Consider the following 11,451-nt stretch of genomic DNA (forward strand, 5'->3'; position numbering starts at 1 on the left):
TGCAAGCCCGAGGGGGAAGTCCACAGACGGAGAAGGGCCGAGAACAGGGAACCACAGAGAAGGAGAGACAGAGCCTTGATATACCATACAAGTGTCTGCCCTCCCTCTGGACTTCTTAGTATGTGAGATTTAAGACATCTTAAAGTCTCTTTCATGCAGGATTTTTCTGTTAGCTGCAACCGAAGGTAACCTAACTGATACAGCTCCCCTGTCTCTTGGCTCACACTGGGGCGCCCCTTCTCTAACAGATGGCACTAGCTCAGCGATGAGGCTCTGACCATGGCTAGATGGTTACTCTCTTATGCTTAGGTGTGTTTTTTGGTAACTTCAGTTGCAAGGAACAGCAGCACTTTCAATTTTCCTCAGTCAGTGTGGCTCTTGTGAAGAAAAGCAAGAAGGTAACGAAGCATAAGAAACCATTTCACTACTCAGGAAATCCACCCTCACAGTTGACTGAAAGATCATACTCAGAACACTGTCAAACTAGTGCACCGAAAGCAACTCTAGTACTAAACAATTCTGATGATTCAGGTTCTCTCTTCAGTTTCTACTTCTTCCCTCCACAGTTCTGCTTGTTTCTGTCGCTGCCAGATACAGATACTCTCAGCTCTCAACTGCATGGCTTTCCACTGCCCGTGGATTCTGCTTTGTACCTTTTCGCCATGTGTCTTTCAGCTTCTGTCCCCACTCTACTGCCTGTGTCTCTTGACCCTTTCCATGGTGTTTGGAGTTTCAGATCCGCAGGTAAGATAAAGACCTCACCTCCATACTTGAGATGGTACCATCCTCCAACATGTATCTGAGATGCTGCTATCATTATCCAACACAAAGCTCTGTCGATGGGCCATGCTCTCTTGCCACTTTACCATAACAGCTGTTCTCTCTTCAAATCCAGCTGTGTCTGGGTCAGGGGCCTGACCTGTTCAATCAGTATGGCCAAGGTTGCAGTGCATGGAGGTTTGCTTACAGGAAACTTCTTCTAGGTGTTTCATTCAGAAGATAGCTACACATAGCAGATGCTTGTTTAGTACATTGGGTGATCAGGAATGTGAATTGGAGGCCTGTGCCCTTTTTCTTGACCTCCCTTGGAAGTACTCATCTTTGAGATGATAGAGATCATGATTTCTTCCTCTCCCTCTACTACTGCTTTCTCTTCCGTTTTCCAAACATTTTCACTGGGCCAACTACTCCTCCACAAGTGTAGCAGTCTTGTTACCCAGGCCCTGTTTCCTGCCTACTGCCATGGTTAGCAATTACACCATGATTTTCATTTTCTCTACCCTGATCATGACCACCTCCATTCTCCTGGTCAAAACATATCAAAGAGAGATGAGTGGCCAACCGCTGGACGTTTTTACAGGTACGCCAGTAGGTGGAGGAAGAACTAACATTGATTCAGTGAGTACTACGTGCTAGGCATTGTACCAAGTGCTTTATGTGGCAGGAAAATAGCACCATTGTAGGCAGCTATCATGTCTATCCAGTGTGTTGTGAAAAAGTGGCCATACTAGGCATTTAAAAGTGATTTAAAAAAATATATTTTTTTTATTGATTTCAGAGAGAGGAAGGGAGAGAGAGAGAGAGAGAGAGAAACATCGGTGATGAGAGAGGCATTGATTGGCTGCCTCCCGCGCGCCCCCTGCTGGGGATCGAGCCTGCAACCCGGGCCTGTGCCCTGAGCGGGAATCGAACTGCGATCTCCTCGATCCTAGGCCGATGCTCAACTGCTCAGCCACATTGGCCAGGCTAAAAGTAATTTTTGATGATTATGATGATGTAGTTTTGCTGTTTGTGTTTGTAGTGCTAAGTTATAACTGGGATTCATTTTCCTTAAGAGCAGTCAAAATATATTCAGCGATTTTGTTAATATTATATTGTTTTTAGCCCCGTTCCCACTCACTCTGAACACTGAACTTTCCCTTCCTGCTTTACAAAATGCAGAAGAGAAAAAGAGATCACCGTAAAGATCTTTAGGATAGTTCTGTTCCTTGCTACCTTCTCTGATGGTTTACTTTCTGTTTGCATCCTGAATATACCAGGTGCTGCAATGAACATGTACTTCCTAGAGGAGTTATATTTTGAAGTAATTAAAACACCCAATCTTGCAATTAAAAAAAAAAAATTGTTTGCAGTGCTACAAGGGCTAATTTTCAGACATAGGAATAGTTGAAGAAAATTTACTTTTAGAAAATAAGAAAAAAGCTCCAACCCAGGAAGCAGATAGTTATCCTCATGCTGATTTGTAAGACCAAAAAAAAAAAAAAGTGGTGGGGGAGGGGAAGAGGGATAGAGGTGAGACCATTTGTAAGTAAAGCAATATCTGTCTCAAGGCTCTTCTTAAATAACCACACAATTCACTTATAGGTTTATTTCTATCTGTCTATTTTTCTTTCTCCTGCATTATGGTGCCTGTCACTAAGACATAGATATAAGCCTGGAATTGCATTATCGGAGTTGTTTTCTCAATTACCTTTCTAAGATAATTACCTTTGTGCTCGAGAGTTTTAAAAATCGATAGAGTGTTCTTGGCAATATCTCGGTAACAGTTAATTAATATTACACCTCCTGTTAACAAATAGGTATTCTGCCTAGTGAAACTAAGCGTGGGGGGCATACTTTGAATGTCCCCCAACTAATAAGAAAAGCGTGTGGGTAAAGTATATTTATTGAATATTTATTAACATTCAATATCTATCTCTTTTATTGAATATTAATTTATTGAATATTTACTAATATTCAATAAGTATTTATATTTATTAATTTAAAATAACTGCCCATTTCTAGTAGAGGTGAGAGCAGACTCCACGAACATCAGAGGCTTCAACGGAAAGTAACAAGGAATAACATTGTCATTGATGATTTTAACATCAGGGGCTCTCTAAATATTCTAACATGTCTTTGGTCTGTTCGAGGCCCGATTTATTTTAGCTCGTTCGCCATTATATTCTTTTGAGTACCAAGAATCCTGTATTCCTTGATAGATTGGCATGTTGTATAATATACCAATTCTAGTGATATGAATAACTATTTCATGAACTCTTCTGATTCTGATGAGTACCTGTTCCTGATTATCCTCTAATGATCGGTCAGAAAAACCTGGCTATCTGTAATTGGTCGCAAATTTTTGATCTTTAGAATGAGGCTAGACATTGAAGGCATTCGTCGGATTGATATGTGGAATAATAACCAATAGAAATGAATTACTAAGAAGTTTGCAAATATGGAAATTCTATAATAGATATTAATAATAACTTTAGATAGACACTTGTAATTGTAACTTTGGATGAATATTTCAGTGGTTGACTCCTCTTTTACATTGGAATTTGCCCAGATCTTTTCAGAACGGCTTCCCGTTCATTGAAATCTTTAATTCTATTTGACAGAAAGAGTCAAAACCTTTCCTTCAGCAGAATGTTCAGTAACCTTCACCAAATAACCATTAATTAAGCAATTAAAGTAAATTTGAGGCAGAAAGAAATTTGAAAGGAGAACAGAATTAACTCAAAAGATAGTTTAAAAATAGTTTTATAGCACTTCAGTCATTATTGACCAAAAACTTCCTAGGGGATATTAACAATGCATTTGATAGTTGCCAAGGCAACCTTAACCTTTCCCGAGAAAGTCTGCCCTTCTGTATTGTGCCTGATTGTCAGGAGAACTTCAGCAACTGATTATAACTGGGCCATTTTCAACAACAAGCTCTTTCTTGTCAATCCCCTTTCAAAGTGAAGCTTGAGGACTCCGGGTATCCTGCTCTGTGCTCCTATTTACGTTTCTGAGGATTTGTACTTCAAATACAGAGGTTCTTTATTAACCATTTCCCCAGTCAGCCCTTGGAACTGTGTGAGACAAACCAGCCCTGATTTAGAGACAAAGAAACGGAGGCACCTAATGTTTTTACTGTGTGAGAATGTTCCTATCATAAAGGTGACTGGCTTCCCTCTTTTCAGAACCCACCTTGGTTCTTTCGGGCTGCTGTCTCAAAATACCATAGGCTGGGAGGCTGATAAATAGCCACCTTGTATTTCTCACAGCCCTGGAGGCTGGAAGTCTGAGGTCGGGCCGTCGGTATGGTCGGGTGAGGGCCCTGCCATGAGTTGCAGCCTTCTCATTGCACCCTCACATGGCAGAAGGGGCAAGGGAGCTCTCTGGGGCATCTTTTATAAGGGCATTAATCCCATTTGTGAGGGATGCACCCTCATGACCTTCTCACCCCCCCAAAAGGCCCCACCTACTGACACATCACATTGGGCATTAGGATTTCAACATAGTGATTTTGGGGAAGGGGGGTACAGACATTCAGACAATAGCACAGCACAACAACTAATCAAATATCTAGCACTACTTAAAAAGTAGTCTGTGTTTTTTAAGTAGAAAGGTATGTGTCTTCATGTATGTCCATGAACTAGAACCATGACCCTCTCTGATCTGAAGTAGCAGAAAAGACATCAGCCAGGGCGTCAGGGCACCTGGTTACACCAGTTACCGGGTGTGTGACCTTGACCAAGCTAATGAGATACTCTCCCAATTTCTTCATCTATTAAATGGCAGAGATACTATCCGTCTCATAGGGATGTTGGGAGCATGAAACGACAACGCGTACAGAGCACCTGACATGGTTAACGTGCTAAGCATCCCAAATCTAGCAACTTCTTATTGTTAAGGAGCATATGTCATATGAACGCATGCTCTGAACTCTGAATAGTGGCTTGAGGATTTCGAGCTTCAGAAACATATGACGGTGCTAGAACAACATATCTGATATCGGTACCACACTGGAGATTCCAAGACATACGGCCATCCTAGGCGTAATATACATACTGCATGCTCAGGGTGGAAAGGGAGCGATTTATTTATTAGAGGGCCTGGCACTATACTAAATGTTTTGCCTTCTGTCATCCCATTGGGCCCTGACAACCTAATGAGATGGGGGTCGTTATTTTCTCTACATATGTAACATTAAGAGGCTTTAAAACAAAAAAAAAGAAGGGTACCCATGCAACCTTTGGGGAAGACTGACAGAATTCTTTTCCTCTGTAATAGAGCACATTATAGCCGTGCAAATTCTGCTCATCACGCGTGCGAGTGGGAACATGCGCGGTTACCAAGGAAAAGGAAGGGAGCGAGCAGTGACATAGGAAGTAGGTCACTGCTTTGTGTGTTTGGCAAGGCTGGAAATGAAATGAAAGCAACAGCGCTGGACATAGAATATCGAGTTGGGTTTTTTTCCATATTGTTCCTTTTTATATTAAGACAGGGAATTATTTGTGGGTGTCCAAAGTCAAGCAAAGCCAAGCATAACAAAACTGAAACCACCCACACCAAAGATCTGTCCCTAGGCTATCCAGGTCCCTGGGTTTAATTTCCTGCCTTCTTTATTTGTGGTTAAGAAGGATACCCCTATGCATCTACAGGCATTCATTGTAAATGTAAAATTGCTATTCAAGTGTGACAAAAGTGCCCGGCCGGTTTGGCTCAGTGGTTAGAGCGTCGGACTGTGGACTGAAGGGTCCCAGGTTCGATTCTGCCCATAGCTGGGTTGTAGGCTCGAGCCCCAGCCCCGGTCAGGATGTGTGTGGGGGCAACCAATCAGTGTGTCTCTCACATCGATGTTTCTCTCTCTCTCTCTCTTTCTCTCCCTTCCACTCTTTCTGAAAAGCAATGGGAAAAAATATCTTGGAGTGAGCATTAAAAAAAAAAACTATGGCAAAAGTTATGTAAAGAATCAACAAAATATGCACTTTCCCCAACTTCTTTCGTCATGTCTTGCATAGTTTTAGTATTTTTTTCTGGAGTCCATGAGTGAGTCTAAGATAATTTTTTAATTTTGCATTAAAATATGCATAACATAAAGTTAACCCCTTTAACAATTTTTTGTTTTTAAACAGATGTTCTTTTTAAAATATACCTTTTTTGCTATTTCAGAGAGAGGAAGGGAGAGGGAGAAACATCAATAATGAGAGAGTCTTGGATCAGCTGCCTCCTGTGCGCCCCCTTCTGGGGATCGAGCTCACAACCCGGGCATGTGCCCTGACCGGGAATCGAACCACGATCTCCTGGATCCTAGATCGATGCTCAACCGCTGAGCCACGCCTGGCCAGGCCCCTTCTAACAATTTTAACTGCACAATTCAGTGGCGTTAAGTACATTCACACTGTTGTGCAACCATCGCTACTATGCATCTCCAGAACTTATTTTTAATCTTTCCAAACGTTAAACAGTATCTTCCCTTTAAACAGTAACTCCCCATACTCATTTCCCTGCAGTCCCTGGTCACCACTATTCTACTTTCTGTCTCGATGAGTTTTATATTTTAGGCACCTCATTTAAGTAGAATCGTACAATATTTGTTCATGTGTGCCTTTTCACTTAGCGTAATGTTTTCAAGGTTCATCTAGGTTGTATCACGTATTAGGATTTCTTTCCTTTTTAAATAATATTCCATTGTCTGTATATAGCACATTTCTTTTATCCCATTCATTCATCAATGAGCATTAGGATTATTTTCACCTTTGGGCTATTGACAATAATGCTGCAATGAACATTGGTGTGAAAATATCTGGCTGGGCCCCTGCTTTCATTTCTTTTGGATGTGTACTCAGAAGCAGAATTGCTGGACCCTAAGGGAACTCTGTGTTTATGTTACTGAGGCACTGCTATGCTGTTTTTCATAGCCCTGCATCATTTGACATTCCCACCTGCAAAGGACAAGGGTTCCAGTATCTCCACAGCCTCACTAACATTGGTTATTTTCTGCTCTTCTTTTTAAATAGCAGCCTTGCTAATAGGCAGGAGTAACATCTTGTGGTTTTGACTTGCATTTTCCTAATGACTAGTGATGATGAACATTTTTCAATTGAATTGTTTGTTTGTTTTGTTGTTGAGTTGCAGGAGTTCTCTATATATTCTGGATAATTAACCCCTTCGCAGATATATAATTTGCAAATGTTTTCTCCCATTCTCTTGGCTTCCTTCTCACTCTCTTCAGAGTGTCCATTGATATATAAAAGTTTAAAATTTTTTTAACCAATTTTTTAGAGAGAGAGAAAAGGGGGAGAGAGAGAGAAACATCGATGTGAGAGGAAAAACATGGATTGGCTGCCTCCTGCATGCCCCCTACTGGGAAGCGAACTGGCAACCTTTCCATGCACAGAAGGACGCCCAACCGACTGAGCTACACTGGCCGGGGCAAAAGTTTTTAAATTTTATGAACACCATTTATCTGTTCTCTTTTGTTGCCTGTTTTTATGGTTTCATGTTCAAGAAATTGCCAACTCCAATGTCATATGAAGCTTTTCCCTCTATTTTCTCCTGGAGATTTATTGTATTAACACTTACATTTAGGTGTATTACATTGGTGTATTACATTGATTTTCAGTGTTGAAATGTCCTCTCATTCCAGGAATGAATCTTACTTGTTCCAGGTGTATAGTCCTTTTAATATGCTACTGAATTCAATTTGCTAGTATTTAGTTGAGGATTTCTGCGTCAGCATTCACAAGGGATATTGATCTGTGATTTTCTTGTCTTTGTCTGGCTTTGGTATAGAGGTGATGCTGGGACTCATGAAATGAGTTAAGATGTGTTTCTTTCTCTTCAATATTTTGGAAGGGATTGAGAAGGACTGGTGTCAATTCTATTTTAAATATTTGGTAGAAATCACCAGTTAAGCCATCTGGTCCAGGACATTTCTTTGTTGGGAGGTTTTGACTGATTTCAATCTCCTTACTAATTATAGGTCCATTCAGATTTTCTACTTCTTCAAGATTCAGTCTTAGTAGGTTATTTATTTTCCTTTTTAGGAATTTGTGCATTTCATCTAGGTTACCCAACTTATTGACATACAATTGTTCATAATACTCTTTTTATAATTTATTTTTATTTCTATAAAATTGATAGGACTATCCCCACTTTCATTTTGACTTTGGTAATTTGAGTCTTTTCTCTTTTTTTCTTAGTCAAACAAGGTGAAGATTTCTATATTTTAACCATCTTTTCAAAAATCCAGTTTTTGGTCTTGCTGCTTTTCCCTGTTGTTTTTCTATTCTCTATTTTGTTTATCTCCACTCTAGTCTTTATTATTTCTTTCCTTCTGCTAGCTTTGGGTTTAGTTTGTTCTTTTTCTAGTTCCTCATGGTGTTAGGTTGTTGATTTGAGATCTTTTTTTAAAAAATATATGTCTTTATTGATTTCAGAGAGAGGGAGAGGGGGAGAGAGATAGAAATATCAATGATGAGTCATTGATCGGCTGCCTCCCGCACGCCCCCTGCTGGGGATCGAGCTGGCAACCCTAGGCCTGTGCCCTGACTGGGAATCGAACCCCGATCTCCTGGATCCTAGGCCGATGCTCAACTGCTGAGCCACACACAGGCAGGCCTTTCTTCTTTTTCAGTGTAAACATTTAGAGCTATAAATTTCCCACTTAGCACTGCTTTTGCTGCATCCCGTATGTTTTGGTTTACTATATTTTCATTTTCATTTGTGTTATTTTCTGATTTTCCTCCTGATTTCTTCTTTGACCCATTGGTTGTTTAAGAGTGCGTTCTTGCTTGGCTGGAGTGGTTCAGTTGGTTGAGCATTGTTCTGTGCACCAAAAGGTTGCCAGTTTGATTCCTGGTCAGGGCACATACCCAGGTTGCAGGTTCGATCCCTGGTCTGGGTGCGTGTTTCTCTCTCACATTGATGTTTCTCTCTCTCTCTCTCTCCCCTCTCTCTCTCTCAGCGTGTCCTTGGGTGAGGATTAGAAAATAAGAGTGTATTGTTTAATTTCCATATATTTGTGAGTTTTCTGACTTTCCATCTATTGATTGCTAGTTTCATTCCAATGTAATTGGAAAAGATACTTTATATGATTTCAGTTTTAAAAAATTTATTAAGACTTGTTCTGTGGCCTAACATATGGCCTATCCTGGAGAATGTTCTATGTGCACTTGAGAAAAAGGTGTATTCTGGTGCTCTTGGGCGGATTATTCTGTTATACATCTGTTAGACCCAATTGATTTATAGTGTTCAAGTTCTCTGTGTTCTTGTTGATCTTCTGTCTGGTTTATCTACCCATTGTTGGAAGTGGAGTATTGAAGTTTCCAATAATTATTGTATATCTGTCTATTTCGCCCTTTCATTCTGTCAATGTTTGCTTAATGTATTTTGGAGGGCCAGTGTTTGATGTGTAAATGGTTTTAATGGATATATTCTCTTGGTGAATTGACTCCTTTACCAACATACAATGTGCTTATTTATCTGCTGTAACAGTTTTTTATTTTACATTTATTTTGTCTCATAATAGTATAGCTACCTCAACCCTTCTTGGTTACTATTAGTATTGAATTATTTTTATATCTTTCATCCTCAACCTATTTGTGTCCTTAGAGCTAAAGTTAGTCTCTTCTGGACAGCAATTCGTTAAATCATGTTTTTTAAAAAAATCCATTCTGCCAATCTATGCCTTTTGATTGTGGTGTTTAATCTATTTAATTACTGATAAAAAGGGCTTACATTTGCCATTTTGTTACTTGTTTTTGGATGTCATATCTTTTTTGTTCCTTATTTCTTCCAGAGCTCTTGTAAAGTTATATTAGCCGTTTTTCTGTTTGTTTTTTTTTATGTTTCCATGGGACAACAAGGGATTGGAGTTTCCTAGTCTAATTTTGCTGACGTCACTCCAGATTTAAGTAATTAAAACTAGAAAAATATGATCCATAATCGAGGTTATAAACATATCTTAAGTTTTATCCTAAGGAACAAAATAAACTAAAATATAAAGCATCTGGAAAGGTTAAGGAAGGGAGGCCTAACTCATATTGATTGGTCTTCAGAGACTTTACGGATAGATTTTAAGGCTTCTATGAACCACCCTGAAATTATAAAACCACTTTGGTGTTTGTTTCTGATTGGTTTGAGGAGTAGGGGACGTGTCCATAGCTTCTATTAGATTCTCAAAGGGAGAATATGTTTAATTTTTTTCCTGGGAAAAAACTACTCCAGAGCATACATAAAAAGGGGAAATCGTCCAAATTCACTTTAAGAGATGAACATAACCTTGAAATCAAAATTGAAAGAAAACTTTTTTTAAAAAAAGGAAAGCTGTAGATATTAACATTACATATGAGTGCAAACAGCATAGCAGCCTCTGTGTTTCTTCTGTCAAACCAGGTTTCCTCTCTCTCAGAGACCGATTTCAACACTCCGTGGGCCAGCCCAAGTTGGGTCAGCTCCCCTGCCTCTGTCTTTCTGTATCACTCTGTCTCCAGCCTTATCCTTGCCATTATCACCCTCTCCCTTTACACATAGTGTTAGAGCTCCCTGCATCTCTCCTGCTACATTTATATACTTTACGGTGATTTTCAAAGACCATGCTTTTGTTCATCCTGTTTATGCTACATGTATAGTCTACATGGTTTATTCTTCCAATCATGTATTGCTCTATATGTTATGCTAGCAAATATATTTTTCTTAGTACCTTAAAAATTGAGTGTGGTTATTAATTTCCATCTTGTAATAGAGTAGGACCATGCTGAGATGATTTTCTATAGAGTAGTTCTTAAACTGGGTCCATGAACTCTATGAACTTATTTACAGAATTCTTTATCTGTAGTTTGTGTGCACACATATGCACATGCTTTGTGTTGTTGTGTTGTTTTTTTTTAAATAAAGTTTGTTGCTTTCCTTAGATTTTCAATTTCCAGAGCGAAGAACTAGTTTAGAAGCATTGTCAGATTCTCCAAAGGGTTGAATCCTCAACCCCCAGTTAAGAACCACTAGTTAACTTAGATTAATTCATGAAAAACTAGTAACCTATAAAGGTGCTGTAGAAAATTTGGTGGGCCTGGCCAGTGTTGCTCAGTGGTTGAGCTTCGACCCATGAACCTGGAGATCTCTGTTTGATTCCCGGTTGGGGCACATGCCCAGGTTGTGGGTTCGATCCCCAGCAGGGGGTGTGCAGGAGGCAGCAGACTGATGGTTCTCTGTCATCATTGATGTATCTCTCTCTCCCCCTCTTCCTTCCTCTCTCTGAAATCAATAAAAACATTATTATTATTTTTTTTTAAAAAGAAAATTTGGTGGACCCCTGCCATAATTTTCACAAATTGTCTTAAGTGCCTTGACACAGAATCTTGGATGAAATGTACATAAGATTGGCCCAGAGTTTTTTATGTTTTTTTTTACACTCTTAACTAATTTACTTCCATACTATGGAGATTTTCACAGTAATTTTAGTAGAGGTTTTTATATATATATAATACATATATTTGTGTAGAGGCATTTAGTTTAGTAAATTGCAACCTTTGGTTCTGGGCAACTAAGTGTAATCCAAAAGAAATTTAAAAACACCCTCAACCTTTCAGGATAATTACTTAAGGATTTAAACACTCCAAAAATGATGTGCTAGCTCACTCTTTGTCTAAATATGACTTATTCTAGCAGATTTTATTGTAAAAGAGAAGAAGGAAA

The sequence above is a fragment of the Miniopterus natalensis genome, chromosome X (assembly GCF_054644295.1).
Source record: "Miniopterus natalensis isolate mMinNat1 chromosome X, mMinNat1.hap1, whole genome shotgun sequence".
NCBI classification, from domain to species: Eukaryota; Metazoa; Chordata; class Mammalia; order Chiroptera; family Miniopteridae; genus Miniopterus; species Miniopterus natalensis.